The sequence below is a fragment of the Myotis yumanensis genome, unplaced genomic scaffold, assembly GCF_028538775.1.
Source record: "Myotis yumanensis isolate MYYU_CA2020_CCGP unplaced genomic scaffold, mMyoYum1.0.hap1 SCAF_4, whole genome shotgun sequence".
NCBI classification, from domain to species: Eukaryota; Metazoa; Chordata; class Mammalia; order Chiroptera; family Vespertilionidae; genus Myotis; species Myotis yumanensis.
The window spans coordinates 55,994,562-56,002,601 of NW_027223755.1; positions in this window are offsets into that span (position 1 = coordinate 55,994,562).

The following is an 8,040-nucleotide window of genomic DNA, read 5'->3' on the forward strand; positions in this document are numbered from 1 at the left end:
GAAAGGTATGGCTTTTCTAATTCACTGGACTTCTTCATGCCTAAAGGAGAATGATACATACGGGTAGGTGTGCATGTGAAATCAATCATGGCCCACACCCAGCAGTCTGTCATGAATCCTCAATCCTATCATGGAGACATGGACTATCTGAAGTGTCAGAGGAAGGAAAACCTGGCTCTGTGTTATTAAAAATAGATCATGTAGTAATATAAATGATGTTAAAAACAAAAATATTTATATAAGAAAAAAGAAAACAATCCAAACTTCATCTGCAAATAAATGAAATTGATTCTTCAAGTCATATATTTTTACATACAATGTGAGAATTTGGGGCAGGATACAGCAAACATCTTGATATCAGGCAAGGGAATGTTGAAGGGATTTTCCCTAGGAAGTTTAATAGAAATAAATCCAAACTTAAGCCTATTAAGTCCAACACTAAATTCTTGCCTTTCCCTCTAGACAAGGTTTAGCTTTATGGGAGCCCTCTGCTCCCATTAAAGAAATGGCTAGCTGCAAAGCACCAACTTGCCCTCATATACTCCAAGATAACTCACCTTCGCCATTCCTCAGTGGCTTGGGTAAGAGCTCTCTCCTTCCCTCCCTAGGAATCCCATAAGACGACCTGATGACTCCCCTGCCAACCTGCCTCCTTCCCAAGGCCCCTTCTTTTTCTTTGAGATGGTCCTCATTAATGAACATGTTCCCTATTGCAACAGACTGAATAAAATCATCTCCTTAATTGTCTGTTGCGTTTTGTCTTTCACATACCAAAAACCCGTTTTAACACTTAGCTCAATAGATGGTAATCCATCTAGATGGTGATCCATCTAGATGGTGGCTCAGGCCAAAAGCCTTCGAGTGACCTTTATCTCTTCTCCTCCCAAATATCCCCATCTGATCTATCAAGAAAACCTTTTGATTTAAATGTCAAAATATATCCAGAATCTAACCACTTCTAAGCCAATGCTACTATCATTTGTCTGAGCCACTGTAATCTCTTACATAGATTATTAATATAACCATCCCACTGGACTCTCGGTTTCCACCCTTGCCTGGCTGTAGTATATTCTCAACAAGCAACATGAGTGAACTCCTAAAATTCAGTCCCTGTCAATTCCTCTGCTCAAAATTCTCCAAAGGTTCCCAAATTCAGTCAGAATCCTTACAATGGCCTCAAAGTTCTCTGTGATCAGGAACACCATAATGTCTCTAAACTTATACATAACCTACCACTCTCCCCTGGTTACTCTGTTCTGACCAAACTGGCCTCTTTCGTCTTTCATGAATATGCCAGCCATGCTCCCACCTCAGAATCTTTGTATTGGCTGTGGCTTCTGCCTTCAACTGCCCTCCTTCAGATAGCTACAGAGATCACTCAATCAACTCCTCTAAGTGTTTGCTCAAATGTCACCTTCTCAGTGTGACATTTTAAAAATTGTACATACTTGCCCTGACCGGTTTGGCTCAGTGGATAGAGTGTCGGCCTGCGGACTCAGGGATCCCGGGTTCGATTCCAGTCAAGGGCATGTGCCTTGGTTGTGGGCACATCCCTAGTGGGGGGTGTGCAGGAGGCAGCTGATTGATGTTTCTCTCTCATCGATGTTTCTAACTCTCTATTCCTCTCCCTTCCTCTCTGTAAAAAATCAATAAAATATATTTTTAAAAAAATTGTACATACAAACCAGCATTCCACATCTCACTATCATGCTCTACCTTTCGCAGAGCACTTTATTCCTTTTAATATACTGAATATCCTCATGTTTATGTTTATTGTCTGTCTCTCCCTGTAGGAGGGAGAAAGATTTTTATTTTTATTCATTGACATATTTCTTAGTTCCTAACTCCTTTCCCTTCCGTTGATATATCCCTAGTGCCTAGAAGAGTATTGACACATAGTAGGTAGTTCAATAAATATTTGTTGAAAGGTTGATTGGCCAAATAGCAAACTGACTGACTGGATGAAACAGTGGCTATCTATTTAAAGTAATTATTAGTGCAGTAATCAAGCTGTGCACTGATTATCTGTACTATTTTCCATTCTGATTCTATTGGACTTTCTCCACATCATTACTCCCAGTTCTCTTTCCCAGCTCTGAAAGGGGTAGGAAACCACTACTATTACTGTGTACCTGGCACCATGGACACCACTTATGCATTACCATAGGCACACAGCTCTAAATAAGGAAATTGCACAATCTAAGTTGTGAAATAGGCAAGAGTATGTCCATAAGATAATTCTGCTTGTGAATTCATTAGAAACTTGGAGGCCTCCCATTGATGGAGTCTGTATCAAAACCTGTACTCCCACGATCATGCCATAGGCTACTGGGCATTTCATCAAGCCAAGAATGGCCATTCAAGTCTTGACAAGAGCTGTAGAGAGTGGCAGATAGTAACTTGATGAAATAAGATACTTCAGCTCTCTGTACCATTGAGAAGAAAGTCTTGATTAGGCTAGAAGAGGATCACAGATTTAATTTAAAATTTCTAAAAATAATTCTTAATTTTTTTTCCAACCAGTTCATTTTCAATTCCCTTATTAATCACACTCATTTTATTTATCAGTGACTCAAACCTGTATGATGACTCTCTGTGCATTTTAAGGCCAGAATTTTCCAATAAATGAAATAGAGCAATGAAGACTAAGAAACAACTGGACTTTCCAATCAGAAAGACTGTTCAAATCCTGTGCCAACCATTTCTTATGTATCTTTGAGCAGGTTTTTAAATCTTTCAACCTAAATTTTATTCTCTATAAAAAGAGAATAATCTGTGCTTCAGGGAAAAGTTGTGAGAGTGAAGTTAGATCTCCATTCCCACCCCTCCCCCCACCCCCGCCCTTCTCTGAGCTGGACACCAGGTGTCACTCCTGATAGTAATTAAATAAATGCTACTTCCTTTTCTTGCCTTTCTGAGGTTTGGAAACAACCAAGAAGTCTCCTTCATTCAAATGCCAACTGGGAATTAAAGAACTGCCTTAGATTGCTACAAATGCATGCAGCAGGTGCTTTTTGCCAGAGTTTTTTCAGTTCCTTGAACACTCAAATACTATTTGTACTGTTAAAAACAAACATAAATGAAAACCAGACTTGAAAATTCCCTCAACAGAAAAAACAGTTTAGTCATACAAACAAAGCTTAATTTAGCTTATTTTGCAAGACAAGGGAAGCTAACCTGACCTGGGTCATTTCTTACGCCTCTGAAAATCATAAGCTGAAATTTAAATTGTTCCCCAAAATTGACATAAGGTAAACCACTAACCAATTCTACTTCATATAAGAAAATTCTAATATTGTAACCAATCACTGTAAAGAATAAACAGTCACTGCCATCTTACTATATAAGCTGCTTAAAAACAATATACCTCTGAGCCTCGATAGTTCTCTGTTTTTGTTTGAGTGTTCTTGGTTTGCCAACTGTCTTCTAAAAATTTATGCACAATAAATTTTTACCAATTATTACTTCAGTGATCATTGATTTTATTTCTTTTCTTTTTTCTGAACTGTTGACAATACCTTGAAACCTTGATCTCTACCTGCAACCTTTTCTCCATTTCACAGGCCTTAGCATATCTTGGAAAGTCCTTCCCATTAATGGTGTTTCTTCTCATCTTAAACTTTGTAGCATTATTACAGTTATTTTGTTTATTGACCTGTTGATTCTCCCACCACCAGAATGTACATTCTTAAAAGTCTTTGTCTGATTGTTTACAGTATCCCCAGGACTTAGAAGATTGCCAGGCTCATTAGTGGGTGCTCAAAAATTTGCTAATGAAAGAATTAAAACAAAGCATTTGTATTTGAGAATGGGTCAATATCAGATTCTGTCACAAGGAGTAAGTATCCTGGATGATGATTGCTTACCAGGGGACCTGAGAGGCATACCCCCATGTCCCTCAAGGGGCCCCCCACAGGGGACAAGGGAAAAGGAAACTTCATCTATTTCACATAGAGCCCTGCACTAGTCAGGCATTCTTCACATTCTTTGTTGATGGACAGTCCCAACTGGGACAGCTGAAGAGCACATTAACAATTCAACATCAAGAGCCTGACCTCTGAGAATACTTTCCTATGCTTATGCTATATTACTCTTCTTTTGAAACAAGTCCTACTCTCAAATTCAGCTGGATTTGTTTCATTCAAACTTCTGATGAACATGCACTGTTATCATTCTGGGTCCATTCTCAGGCTTGAATCTAACCTTGCTTCTGGCATAAACATTACCTGAGCCTCTGTATGTGGCTTGGACAATTTGAAATGATAGGATGATGAAACATGAGAAGATAAGAAAAAGGAGAATACTTATTATTTTTGTACTAGTGATTATCTGGACACTGATTTCTTTGGTCCCATTATTGTTTCAATTTATTAAAATGAGTTAAAATATATCTCCTTGGAATTTTATCTAATACTGGTAAGATAAAAACATACATCACCTATATATTATAATACACTTTGTTTTTTATTATTTAAACTCTTAATTGGTACTATTGGCTATTAGAATTGAGGGTATCCAATTTCCCAAATATCTTAGATTTCATGGAATTTTAAAGATGGTGGTGTATGTATTGCATTCTGTCATGTTTTAATAATGTTCTTTTCACTGTGTTTACAGATGACTATGAGGAAAGAGATTTTGCCTCCAAGAGAAACTATAAATTGTCTCACAGAAGAGTAACTTTACAGTTATTTACCTCTCTAAAGAAGTTCTTTTCCACTTTCTTGAAGTTTATTTTTTATAGAGCAAATGTAATGTAAAAGAATGACTATTTTAGGGATGCATATTTTGCCTTTTAAAACTTATAGCACAGATATAGAAAAGATAATGTGTGTGTGTGTGTGTGTGTGTGTGTGTGTAAAATGGCTACAATTGAAATAATCAACAAATACAATAGAGAAACTTTTGGGATTTCTTTCTTAACATTTTATTTATTCTTCTCTTCTGATGTTTCATGTTCTACTATTTTATACTGTCCTGAACGCCTAAAAGAATCATGACAAGAGCTTCTCTAGTAGCAAGCAGACAAAACAAGAGCTTTTCTCCTGGCACTTCAAGGAGATTGTTATCTATTTTCTTTTTTAGCACATATTTTTTTCATATTAACTTTATTAATTTAATATGCATTCACTCACCTATTTTATTATGTACATGTGTAGAAATACTTTAGAATTGCAAGGTCTCTCTAGAAAATCAGGCTTTCATTGCTGATGGAATGTAATAATTTTCATTTGCTAAAGAATATTTAATTATCCTTGTTATTAGCTATCCAGAGGTATCATTTTTAAAATTTAAAATTTACCAGAATTATTTACCTTAACCATCATGTGATCTGATGGTTCAAGACAGCTGTCTTACATCTATGTACAGAGGGAAAGAAAGCCAAACAAATTCTCACCATTTTAAAAGTAGAAGTAGATCTTAGATCCTTTATATTTTTACTCAACTTAAACACTGATTCTATAAAACAAAAAAAGAAAGTAGCATTTTCTCATAGTATTATTTTTAAATAGTACTACTAATAGTTAAAATAGTGTAATTTGGCTCAGCTGGCGTGGCTCAGTAGTTGAGTATCGACCTATGAAACAGGAGGTCCCAGTTCGATACCCAGTTGGGGCACATGCCCAGCTAGTGGGCTCAATACCCCATGTGGAGCATGTAGGAGGTAGCCAGTCAATGATTCTCTCTCATCATTGATGTTTCTATCTCTCTCTCCCTTCCTCTCTGAAATCAATAAAAATATATTTTTTTAAAAAGAAAAAATAGTGTAATTAGAATAATAATTCTCTGACAATATGAGTAAATAAAAGAATTATTAAATTGGGCATCAATCTGAAACTAGATAAGAATTTCAACAGAACATGCAAGAAAGCCGAAATAAGAAATACTAGAAATCAGATTCATATGCTGCTAGATAATTGAGTTGACTCCCCCAATTTACAAAAGGAGAAACAGAAACATCAAAAGTAAGCAAACTATGACTTTGACAACTGGAGAGTTGGATGTATACATTAGCTGAACATTTTAAAAGCTGAAGTTCCTATCACCTTTACGTGGAAATTCAGAAGATGGTGTAAATACACATTGTGTCATCAGAAGGTTTCTTTGCAGTCAATAGAGAAACGCTAAGTCAATTTTACTAAAGAGTGATTTCTTGTTCCCTTTCTATCCCCATCTTTGGTTTATTTTGGTTGATATGAGAAAAAAAGAAAGATTAAAATGAGATAAGAGAAAATTTGGGAAGCATTGAACAAGATAAAGAATTTTGGGAGGAAAAATTAAGCACATCTTTTTACAAATGGAACACCCAGGGCTTAATTAGAAATATAAACGTTTTGAGCATTTATCAATGGCATAGTGTGTGTGTGAGTGAATGTGTGTGTGTGTGTGTGTGTGTGTGTGTGTGTGTGTTGGGAGGGGGGTGCAGATTAATATAAATGAAAGCAATAGAATTAGACAAGCTCAAATATTTTTGACCACTATTGTTTGAAGAAAATTTTTCCCCCAATAAAAGTATACTTAAGAATACTCTTTAATAGACAATTTTTAAGTAAGCATGGCTGTGAAGCTAAGCATTTCTGAAATTCTTGTTTTGAAAGTGAAGAAGAGATTTGTAGCTTAAAAATTAATAATTCATTATGAAATATCAATCATTTTTGCCTTGGTTTCAAAAAAGATTCCACAGAAAACAGAGGTTTCCCCGAGGGAGAACTAAGGCTCCAGGTTCCACAGTGAGAAAGTGAGTAGTGAATCAAAAACCCTGGAAAGTATCATAATGCTAAGGAAAAATTAAACCTATTGATTTGATGAACTCATTTACGTGATGACTGACAAATTATCCTCCAGGTTCCACTGCCCAATTTTTATGGGGAGGAGGGAGAAAGGAGACTCTGGTAGCTTGGCCTACTGTTTATGTGCTGCCCAAAGCCAGCGTAGCAAGGGAGTGGTGAAGGACTAGGGCTGCGTTAGAAAACATCCTCTGGGCTGGCTCTCTAGCTTGCTTTGAACTCTTGTTCATTGTTGTTTTATGTGGCAGCTTGTCTTTGTGTTGGTGGGAGGGAGAAGAAAAACAAGACTGCCTTTAGGTTCTAAACCAACTTGCTGCACTGCAGATTGCTGGAGAGGCTTTTCAAAGGCAAAGCAAGTAGGGACTTTACAATTCTTTGTCTCTGTGGACTAGGAACTGAGGGGTTTGTTTTTTTTTTGGAGGGGGGTAAATTCTCAGTAGCAAAAAGAGCTTTTTTTTTTAACATATCTTACATTCTTCCTAAAATATCCTCAGTATTATTTTTTTCAATTTGACTGGCAGTTGGAGAAAAGTAGGAATCTACAAAGGGTGCGAGGAGGCCTCCCTTGTCATAGAATTTCATAACCGGAAGAAACCTGGCCATTACCCCTAACACACTCTTTCTTGTTTGTGACCTCAGGGTCCAAAGACATTAAATCAGTTGCTTAAGACTCCAACTCAAAGTCTGTAGACCCTCCTTGCTGGAGCCCCACTGCACCTTCTTTACATTGCCCTATGCTGCCTCTAGCGCTAGGCTGAGAAACTGCAAGAAAGAGCGGGGGCGAGAGAAAGCGAAGAAAAGCTGGAGAGGGTCAGAGATACTGCTAAGAGGGCAAAAAGTAAAATACCTAAGTCAGGATGCTTGAACATCTGCTTGGACGAAGAAAAGCAGCCTGCTCGTCCCAGGCAGTGTGCGCATGGATTAACAGCTACCACTGAACATCTGTGATGCTTATTTTCAGCTTTGGAAGATCAACCTAGGGAAGAAAGCTCATCTCTTTCCTCTGGCTCTCCACGCCTTCTACTTTTATCCAAGTCACTCTTTCCTCGGACATTTCGTGGGCTTGTTCCTTATAACACACTTCCTCACCTGTGTCTTAGGTGTTTTTCAGTCTTCTCTCCCCTCATATTTCCCAAGTTGTTATCCTGGGCTTTCTTCTTCTTTTTTTTTTTTAATATATTTGTATTGATTTCAGAGAGGAAGGGAGGGAGAGAGAGATAGAAATATCAATGATGAGAGATAATCATTGATT